Consider the following 11,294-nt stretch of genomic DNA (forward strand, 5'->3'; position numbering starts at 1 on the left):
TTTCTTCAGCATACTTCAAACATGCATCCTAATGGGAGTGGTCTCCCCCAGGACTGAGAATGTGAACTATGAAGAACTTCAAGATCTACTGTTACGTCCATGTATTTCTAAATAATAATAATAATAATAATAATAATAATAAACCCCAACAGCAACTGCTTCATTAGTTAACCCCTTCTACTAACCTTACTATCCCCATCAAATATATACACTATTACAATCATCTTTGCCAATATAGCAATTTGCTTAAATTTTGCCAATATCACAACTAAAATCTCAGCACTCCTGTATGTGTGAACACACAAGGCCACACACATGTGCACCAACCCCCCACGGGGTTTCTTTGATCCCAATGATACTGTTAATATGATGTGATTAAGCTTCTGTTAAGGCAGCTGTAAAGCTCTGGCCATTTAATTCTTGCTGTTCCAACTTAGACCAAGCACAGAAAGGATACTGGAAAGGGGTAGGTGCATGCATGCAACACACACAAACACTTAGGTGGTCATACATAACACCACAGAGCAGCCTCACACCCCCACAGTGACAAACAGGGCCTTTTACATGGACAGACACATCTACACCAAACTTGATCATACAGATCTTTCTGACACACAAGCTCAGGGGTTAAAAGAACTGACATGGGTAAACATATACACACTGATGGGTATCCCCTTGTATAAAGGCAAGCAGGCAGGTGAATGGGTTCACTAATGAACTCACTGGACACTTTTTAACCCAAAGCAGTTTTTGAAATTCATTTGGGAGTCTAGACCTGGATTCCCATAAATATGATTCAAGACAATGTCTGTTGTTAAAAGGGCTACATAAATAAAATGGAATTGAACTGAACTGAATTTTTGCAGTAAGGTCTTTTATGGACCAACCAGGGGAACAGGAAAGCCTGAGGATGGTCTAGTAATATTCTACCAAGTGTAGGAACCAGAATGACTGCCTTCTTCTGACCCCTGACCCTACCACTGACCTCCACCTCCTGGAACTCAGTCTGGGTTAACCCCTGTTTTCTCTCACTTCTCCAACATATCTCTCTTCTATCAGCTTTAACTCCTCAAAAGGCACAGGTTAGCATAGGCATCATTGATATCAAAGCTCAACACGGGGGCTGCACATACTCAAGAACTACTTGAGGCACTCCTGCAGCCACGACCATGAGACCAGCGGCTGAAGCTGAAGTTAAGGGCCAGCTCCAGCAGAGACGCAGTCATATAAAGCTACGAACGTGGCACAGGTATCACATGCACTGATCAGCACCACTCTAAGCAGCCCCTCCAAACAGATGTACTCTTAGACTCCTGCTCCTCTCCCAGTGTTGACCCATTTTTGTCTCCCTGAGAGCAGCAAGTGACCCAGTGCTGTCTCCGATAAGAATCCCATACTGCTTTGCTCCAACCCCCCACCTATATTATTCAAACATTTGGCTTGGAGATGACTCAAGCAGGCACTTTGAACAGGGCTCACAACATAGCTCAGCACTGTGACTGGAGGTGGGGTGTGGTTTTGAGAGTGAGAGAAAGTCAAAGGTGGCACTCATAAATCACACAAACTTATATTAGCCCTACATTTGGCCAAATAAAAAAGAATCTTTTGGCCCTGTCTAACTTCATAGGGTTTTCAGGTATACATGATGATCCCCACAACAGAAGGAAGGTCAATCAAAGATTTAAAACTCAAAGGTTTCTTAGCTACAGTGTAGAGGCAAAACCATCTCCATGCTGTGTCGTGTTTGTGTCCATACTTTAGGGTGGGAAGGAGAATCCTTTCTCTACAATATTAGGTTTGTCCATACAGGACCTTATTAGTAGTCTGGGAGTCGGATGGACGAGTTGGCAATTATCTTCAATACTGCGAAACGAAACTGAATACTGCCAAGAAAAAAAAAAAAAAAAAAGACCCTGCAAAACAGTCTCCCTCTCTCTCACATACACACATACCCACCCACCCACCCACCAAAACAGGGAACAAAGTTGTCACTTGCACAAAGTCATTGTTTTGTTCTACTGCATCTCTTTTAAGCATCTTTATGTGCATGAGAAAGATGCACATATACAGGCTGACAAATAACATTGAATATCCATCTCATATGTATATATGTACAGGTATACACAGACACAGGTGTCACGTCTTTCAGGTCTGGCTATTTTTTTGTTTGTTTTACAGCAACATCAAGCTGTTGGTAACAGAAGTCTAGAATAAGGAACCTCCCTATCCTCTTGTCCACTACTGACCTAGTCAATCTGTTTCTAGTAATGAGCAGCTATAGAACAAAGGGATGGAGTTCCCACAGCTAAAGTAGTCTACACACAGACTTCTAGAAAAGGACCATTCTTGATTTTTTGCAAAGGCATCCAGTGAGTTAATTTAAACTTTAAATTTTGAAAGCACATTCTCCCACTTATGGATACGTCTAATTACTGGCCATGGAGACCATTCTCTGCTACTAAAGTAGTTCCACAACACAATCAGAACAATTTCCACATAATTTTTTTTCCTACACATGTTGCTACACAAAAATACTTACATATTGTAAACCATCTAGGTTATTCTTCCTCTTAAAATTGTGCATGTATATAGCCTACTGATTCCAACCTCCTTACCTGGCCTGTACTAGCAGCTCTTTCATTTGTCTGTGCATTTTCTCCATATCTTCTTCCTCATCTATACTCTACCTTACTGTCTTCATCGATACTCTCTCTCTCTCTTTCCCTCCCTCTGCCTGCTGTGTTAAGCAGGTCAGCAAGCAGGGCTGCTAAGACAGAAAGCAGCACCAAGGAGAGCAGCCACTTTCAGGACACACAGACGCTCCTGTGTACATGTACACACGTACACACACACACAGCAAGAGAGAGACCTACAGTCTCCACATACTATGGCTCACACATACCACACAGACACAATCATTGCCATAAATGCTGAAGTGTTTCATAATTTAAACTCTCCCGCACCCCTTAAAGCAAATCTGTGGCAGAAGGCAGAGCAGATTCAGGCTACTTAGGGTTTTGCCCCAAGTTCAGCTACATGGCCTGACAAAAAACCCTTTAGGAAACTCCTAAAGCCCCAAGCCTGGAATCCATCTTCACAGGACAAAGCACCTTACAACCACTCTAGGCCGATCAGTCCATTTCCATACCCTTCCAGTCAGATTAAATGCCTCCTGACAGGGTGTGGATGCAGTCTTTCATTGGTGATGCCTCCTCAATCTCTGCTTTTGGAAAGCATCATGTGCCCCGTTGGAGGAGTCAATAAAACACTGACACAGGAGTGACTGTGAGTGCACCAGTACTGTCCCAGACTGGCAGACACAGTGGAGATTAGCACAGTACTGATGCACCCGCGCACACACGCATGCGTGCATACTCATTCGTGAACTCGCACATGCTCGTGCACACACACACACAAAGAGAGGGAGTGTGCAATGATAGAGGTGGCCAGTAATGGAAAATACATAAAGCATAAATCTGAAGTTTAATGCAGAATGTTTCATTGTGCCTTTTTCTCTGTTTCTAAAACCAATGCCTTAAACATCAGGCTCGGAAACTGCTTCCTGAGAACTGGGTGCATCTCATATAAACAAAGTCTATTTAAACGAAGGCTAAAGGAAACAGTTCACATTCATATATAGTGATGGCTGCTAGAGTCAATGCGATCATGTGTGTATATGAGTGTCCACCTATGGCATCATTAGGGTCATAACTGCCCTGCATCCAGTGCCCCTATTAGGAGTCAGTGGTATGTTTTATTGAATTACAGCCAACTTGCTGCCTTTCCCCTTCCAGTGTATGTCCAGTATTACAGAACCTCTCAGAGCTTTTCATTACCAATTTATGAGCCAGCATGAGCTGCTTGCATCAGTCAGGGACCAGGAGCAAAAGCAACACCAGGCAGCACTGTGTGGGGCCAATCACGAATCTGGGCATATATGTAAGTACATACGCACACAGTATAAACTATACATGTATGGCCAATTCCCCCTCTCTGTCAAAACCCATAAAGATATGCAAGGCAAAAGTTAATTGTAGACCAGAACGTTTTTCTATGAGAGGTTTAATTTAAACTGTGGCTTTAGCGATTCAAGCTCAGACACTGACCTGAGGATTGTTGGTTGTCTTTCTTTTCTGAAGTAGCAGTTTCATACCAGCAAGCTAGACCATTACTGGACAAGGTGAGTCAGGTCTGCCATGCTTCGGTGGGTGAAAACTCTCCTCAGCAAAGTGGTAGAGGCCCACCATGGACAGCGGTAGTGATACGAAAGTGATGCAAATGACAGCAGCCTATAAACCAAACAATGGAACTACTGCTCTCTCTGAACTACTGCCCACACAGAGCTCAAGATTTGTGAACCATATCTTTTGAAACATTATGCTAAAACACACTAAGTCAGATAAAAGTGATCTGGTGCTTGTATAGTTACGACACAATAATCCAAAAGGTATAAAGCTTCATGCCACAGCCAGACAGCAAGGAGGTGCAGGTCACAAATGCAGTGCGCTGGCCAAGACAGTGCTGCATGGCATCCATAGAAGAGGGTCTTAGAGAGTCTGTTCTGCCTTCCCCAAAATTGGATGGTTGGGTTCCTCTCTTTCCTGCTGATGTATGCAGGGGACATATCTGCTAGGTCACGGTGAAGAGCTGCGAGGTTAACACCGTGAGGTCATGCAGGCTTAGATGGGCAGTTTGTTCAGGCTATGAATCAAACTCTGGCTTTCTCAAAGGTGCAGGAACACACCTGCTTTGTTTGTCAGCAGTTAAACCATGCATCCTGTTGGCCATCTACTGTGATATTGGATGATGCTCTTAACTCCCAATCCAGCTCCATGATGAGCAATTCAGATTCTGATACCCACCAGGCCTCTGATGTTTGCTTTGAAAAGGAGAGAATGAGGATCTTTAGAATGCCTGAATATACCAGCAGCACAGGAGCATGGGATGGTTTAAAGGCTTATTTTTAACAGAAGATACTAAAGCAGCTAACAATGAACAAATGCATGTGGAGATCAGTTAACATAAACGAAGCCATACTTAACTGGCCTCAAATACCTTTAAATTATTAACAACGCATCAGTATTTTTCGATTTTTGATAAAAAAACAAAACAAAAAAACCCAAAACATTTAATAGTTATACATAAGAATGTAGACAAGGTCACATGCCAATCTACTGTCCATCAAGGGGCTGCTGTAGAGAGTGGTGCTGATCTCACAGGGCCAGGGTCAGGACCATACATTGGAAGATCAACTTGTGTTGGGTCACATCTGAATCGACGCGTTGACCGTCATGACAAAGAGCTGGCAAAGTCACATGGGACAGTCCCACAGGGGGGAGGGAGACAGGGAGGGGGGCAAAAGAGGGTAGGCAGTGGACACTGGGCATACACCAAAAGACACACCCCCAGTGCAGGGCAGAAATGTCCATGGAGAGAAAGTTTGTATTCCCGTTTAGCCACTTTTTCTTGATACCTTGGGGGAGTTACCTTTGTGAAGGTGTTGTGGATCATAAGGTTTCTTCTTATTTATATTATAGTGCACCAAATACTATTACAATCAGGAGTAGATCTGTAGATAAAGTGTTAAGGTCCCCTTGAGTGGCCAGTGTGAATCATGGTTTCTGAGATGCCAGTTGTGGAGTGTTTAGTGTAACTGCAAGGTGAGAGATGGAAGATGGTGGTAGGTTCAGGAAAGAACATCTACAACACTGCCTAACTTCCTACAGAAGGCACTCTCAAAAGAGCCAACCAGCAAGAACAAGTTGTCTGTGTTACACAATACATATACATACTATATGCTCAAAAGGCAAAGTTTTTATTTGAGAACTTCTGTTAGAAGAAAAGTGCTTTTTGCCACTGTTCCCCAGGATCTACTTATTCCAAAAATCTTGAATGCAAAGAAATGCCAAAATATATTATGTAAAACTACAGGCTGAATAGCCATAAGCCCTAGGTCAAGCGCCTCCTTAATGCAAGGACAAATTTATATATATATATATATATATATATATATATATATATATATATATATATATATATATATATATATATATATATATATATACACATATACACACACACACACATACATACATATATACACACACACACACACACGGCTGGACAGTGCAATCAAACTAATTAAAACAAATCATAGCAGTGTGTCAAACTTACCAAACCAAAAAAATAAAAATATTTATACTGTGTATTGCACAACTAAAAAAACAAATAATAAAGTTTAAATTATTTAAAAAAATCAGGCCAAATATACAGAAATATCCTGTAGAAGTTTTAAATAGGACTGAACAGTTATCTGTGAAATATACATCAACTGATTGTCATTCACTTGGTATGAATACTTGCAGTCTCATTTCGTTATTAAATTTGTGATTCAAAGGCTAAAATACAAGGATGTTTAAAATAGCTCAGTGTCTACAAGACAATGTCAAATTCTACCCAATTTCATAAACCACTGATAGAAATGATTTGGAGCATTCTGGTAAGTGTGAACAGGCAAATGTACAATACCACAAATCTTACACTCTGAGGAAAGCTCTATTGTAACAATTTCTAAGGCGAATTACTACTGATGCAGTGGGAACGTGAAAGGAAATGGCAACATGGAAAAGGAATAGCAGGAAAGTGTATCCATTTTGAACCGGCATTGTACTTCAGCACCACAGCAAAGGCTTGCACAAAACGCTATAAGGAGATGAGGGGTGTAGGCAGTGACATTCTAGCTTTCGACCAAACATATACTAATTGTACACTAAATAATTTGTCGTACTACGATTTTATACTTATTTATAAGGGAGAATACTATACAGCATCCGTCGTCTTTTTTTCACCCAAGCAACACGCGTGTGCACGTATGAACATTAATGGGTAAATTGTAACGTCACCCTGCAAATAATTGAAAAATACTTCGAAATATGAGGGAAAAAAAGTGTGCATTTTTAAACATTCGTGCACACACGATCATAGCTTGTAAATAAATTAACTGTTAAAATTACCTAATATTTCAGCTTTTAGTTATTCTCTTCAAAAGATATGCATTAGCTACATGCAACACTGCAGGTTCGCATTAATGTAATTGTGGCGTGTGGGGCTTTAACGGTCACTTAAATTTCAACCGGTTTATTTAAAAAAAAATGTGACAGGAAAAAAAAAAGTGTTAGAGTCCAGAATCTTAATAAAATCTGATCATTGAGCGACACATCATAATCGAACAAGTTCAGGGTTATGGTGCAAACCCAAGCAACCTGATTCAAGGTATCATGCTAACAAATTAGATGCATTAGCTGGCATTTGGGTTCGGCAGCTAGTCATTATTAGAGACTATAATGATATCTGATGTCAGTAAAGGAATGTAAACCTATCCTAATAGATATGTCCAAATAAGAATTACGATTTTTATCGATACAAATTGCTTCCTCCGAGAACCGATCTGCGCCAACGATGTAGGCTATTCGGTCGAAAGAAGGGAATAACATCTAAATACTCGTCACTGGTGTTCGTTATATTTTGACCCAGTTTAAGTGAAGTAACAAGCTGATCTAGCTATACTCGGGTATCCTCCAATTGCCAGTCAAATCCCGGCACTGAACGGCCTGTACATCAGCCGGTCAGCTCCGGAACACGGTGTCTTGACGCTTGGGAGAAATGAGCGAAGGCGCTGCCATGAAGGCAGGGACACTGGTCCAGCTATCTTCAAGTTGATGACTCGGGTACGTGGCTACAAAGACGCTAGCGTTACACACACACCTGAACCCACCGACAAAATTTTTAATCAACCGTTGTGTTCTTACCTCAGGCGGCGGTTCGTTTCCAGCTTCTCGAAGCAGCCATTACCAGCAGTATTCCCTCTGCCTGGCTCCGTCCTAACCTCCACAACACAGATCTACCAGGCAGACCGAAAACCGGCAAAACGGACCCCCCTCCCCCCAAATCGCCACCCCTTTGAAGGGTGCGAGTCCCTACAAATTTTTAAAAATTGACGATAGCTTCCTATTAAATCCTTAGTTAACACATTCGCCTTCCGTTGCAATCAGTAAGCTAGCTAGCAAAGTCTCCACACAGTCCTGAAAATAAACTAGCGCACGGATAGTCCAGGTTTTCGGCTTCTCAACCCCAGTACCGCACGTTAGCTAGTGTTGGTTTTCTGTCCAGGCAGCAAGCAACACGTATGCAAAATGTCTACAGCAGACTTCTTGATTTTCCTCGGGATTACTCCTTTTCCGTGGTCCTCGTTTTCCTCACTTCCACTCCTAGACAAATCTTGTAGCAAGCCGTGTGGGTCTCGATGGCTAGCTCTCTCCGGCTAGCTAGTTTGCATTGCTTGCCAGAGGTTGCTGCTGATTGTTGCTTGTTGTGGTGCAGCAAGGGAGCGAGGGGGTGGAGGAGTAAGGAGACATTAAATAAAAACGAATAAAACGAAATCGGGGTATTTCCGTCGCAGCGTTACAATTAGCGACGTGCATTCGCTAGGGACCCCCCTCACTGCCCGTTAATCTCGATCACTCCCGGACTGGCTTTCGCTGGGAGAGGGTCTGCACGGTAAGCGCGCCCCCATACCCGAGCTCGTCCCCGCTTGCTTTAGAACAGTGTTCAGTTGACTTTCCTCACAAAATGGCCGCCTAAACAAACCAGACTCGTTCGTTGTAGTCAGTCTCAGTGAATGTGGTGTCCTTAGTCAAATAGGTAAAACTAGATGCACAGTTTTATACAGTTGTAGTCAAAACGTTACGTTAATATTCCCGTAAAGTTATCTTATTGTAAAATGCTATACGATACGGATGTATTTAACGACATATCTTTCAGAAGTGGGCTAGCTAAGTAGCTAGCCCACTTTTAAACTTGTTAGAGTTAAACTAGCTAACTGGTATTAACTTCAGAAAATGGCTAGGTACATGCAGGGTTAGGTTTCCATTTGATGGCAGAGATGGTACAGCTACAAGGCATCGCAATCAAATGAGTGGCATTGTTTCATCTGGCACTGAACAAAGGAAAAGTTCTAGTTAGGCTAGCGATAGCTACTAAGCTAAGCTAGCTAACCTACCTAAATCAGTGTTGGCTAAGAATGGCATCTAGCAAGCTTCAAGTATCACGTTCCAAGTCACGTCATAGATTAGCTGGTTGACAATAGAGGCTATACGACTTTCGCGCTTTTTTTCACCTTTTACAGGTTTACGCTACTTGACACTTTAAATTGATGTAAAAAATATGGCATTTTAAGCGTCGACTAACGTCATGATCCCTCAGTTTGTAACGTAACATTCGAACCTAACTCCGATTCGTGCTGTATGTTTTATGCTCGTTATGCTTCGACAAGATGCCAAAATACATGAAAACATTTACCAAGTGCCACGTAAACATGAATTAACTTTAACGTGTAATAAGGATATATTACACAGCAACCGCAGATGTCCAGTGTAGCAATTTGCCGCTTAAACTTTCCCGCCACGACACAGCTTTTTTTCCGCGGAAACCAGTAACGGATCTTGTTCGCTTCCCAACTCAAAATGGCGGCAATCGTTATCACAAACTTTCACTTAGGTGTTTTGTGATTAGTGTTGGTGCTTAAAATTATTAGTTACTCCAGACATGTTTGCTGTCATTATTCCTTTCGTGCTTACAACAAAGCTTTTTTTTTTTTCGTACTTCAGTGTACCGTTACCGCTGACTGCATTTTTTGTGTCGCGAATCTTATAGTAAAATTATACGTAGATACGGTTTAAAAAGCTGTAGTTTAGTGTTTGGAGATTCTAACTTGGCAACATGCAAGATTGAAAGAGAGCGTTGTTTTCCCTGTCTGAAAGTATGCATGTATTCAGAATGCCAAATAGTGCTGCAGAACGGAAGTAAGCGTTAGTTTGCATTTCTGCACAAGTACAGGCGTCATGCTACTACACAACGTGAGAAGCAATAGCGTAACATTGTTCTTTATTCCTAGATCTTCTTCGTTTCTACTAAAGCGGGAGATAAGGAATATCCAAGTGGACTGGTTACGCCACCCTCTTGACATAGGTTTTAACATTACCAGGAAGTTCGTCATCACAATGTAATAAGGTTAAGGTTCATATTATACTAAAGTTCTGATCGGATGCCATCTAGTGGTAGGCAAAAAAGACACCATATACTAGTTCTAGTTATCTAATGAACAGCACATTAAGCTATGTATCACTAATGAATATGTAGCAATGGACCATTGTTAATAACCCATCAGTTTAAAAAATGCAATTTCCCACCTCCAGCCCTCCAGAAAGGCTTTGCAGTGAGTCTATGATATGACTGATGTGTTGGATGGAAACTTTGCAGCACAAGGAGGCAGAGGCCACCTACCTGCCTATCCACTTTTTAAAAAAAAGAACAATTATTATGTGCTACAGACAGTGTATCAATGTATATGTTATGTACATAACTAATTCTAGATAAGATTCATGCATGCGGTATTAATGTGGCTATATTTGAGATTATGGTCAAAGATGAGAATTGTTAGGGACAAAAGAACTATCATGCATAAATCTACTGACATCTAGTGGTAAACACAGAGTTCATTGAAAACGTACTCTGGCAAGAATATTGGCATGAACTCTTCGATAAGAAGTTTTGGTTTGAAGTTTTGCTTTTGGTTTGCTTATTTTGACTTGGAGCAGGTTAATGCATATGAGAATAATGCAGGTTTTACTCTCAGATGCTATAATTTGGAAAGGCTTCCATTTGACCACCTTCTGCAGAACAAAAGAGCTAGACATCAAGATATGCAGTGCCATTTTTCAGATGTAACGTTTGTAACAAAGTTGTGAGGATTATTTTCATGTTGATTTCCTGTAGGTGCAAGTGGTGTTTTGTACAACCCTAAAGGTGAAAAAGCATCTCACAGCATATACAACTCACATGAAAAATTCTTGAAATCTGGTTTGGGTGCCCTTTTTGAAGGTCATGTGTGTAGGGGTAGGTCCAAGTTCTGATATCCCTATATGTTGCAGTTATATTGTTTTTTCACCTGCTCTGACATAACTCAATTATCTACCGAGTCAGATAAGTTGGAGCAGAGTTGGTGGTTAAAGATGATGACTGAACTAGGTTGGACATGTGCATGTTTTTAGCAAATGGGTCAAGTGCCAGTGGCAAAAAGGCGGCAACATTAGAATTATTAAGTTCCAGTCTACTACATTCCCCACTGCTCAAATGAGATTCATATCTTTGCAGACCCTGCTCAGGCAGGGTTCAAAATCTTTGAATAAAACATATTAATCTTTATTTATTCTTTTATTTACATTTAATTATTAGAT

At 41.3% G+C, this 11,294-nt stretch overlaps 1 protein-coding gene across 1 annotated transcript in view; it reads right to left on the reverse strand.

The window, feature by feature from the left end:
* Positions 1 to 8,573, reverse strand: part of dyrk1b (dual-specificity tyrosine-(Y)-phosphorylation regulated kinase 1B) — a 35,607-nt gene extending 27,034 nt beyond the window's left edge. Inside the window, exon 1 of the mRNA XM_027005327.2 lies at positions 7,809 to 8,573. The gene's annotated coding sequence lies outside the window, so the exon portion shown is untranslated. The remainder of the gene's footprint in view (positions 1 to 7,808) is intronic.
* Between the last annotated feature and the right edge of the window lie 2,721 nt (positions 8,574 to 11,294).

The sequence above is a fragment of the Electrophorus electricus genome, chromosome 5 (assembly GCF_013358815.1).
Source record: "Electrophorus electricus isolate fEleEle1 chromosome 5, fEleEle1.pri, whole genome shotgun sequence".
Classification (NCBI taxonomy): Eukaryota; Metazoa; Chordata; class Actinopteri; order Gymnotiformes; family Gymnotidae; genus Electrophorus; species Electrophorus electricus.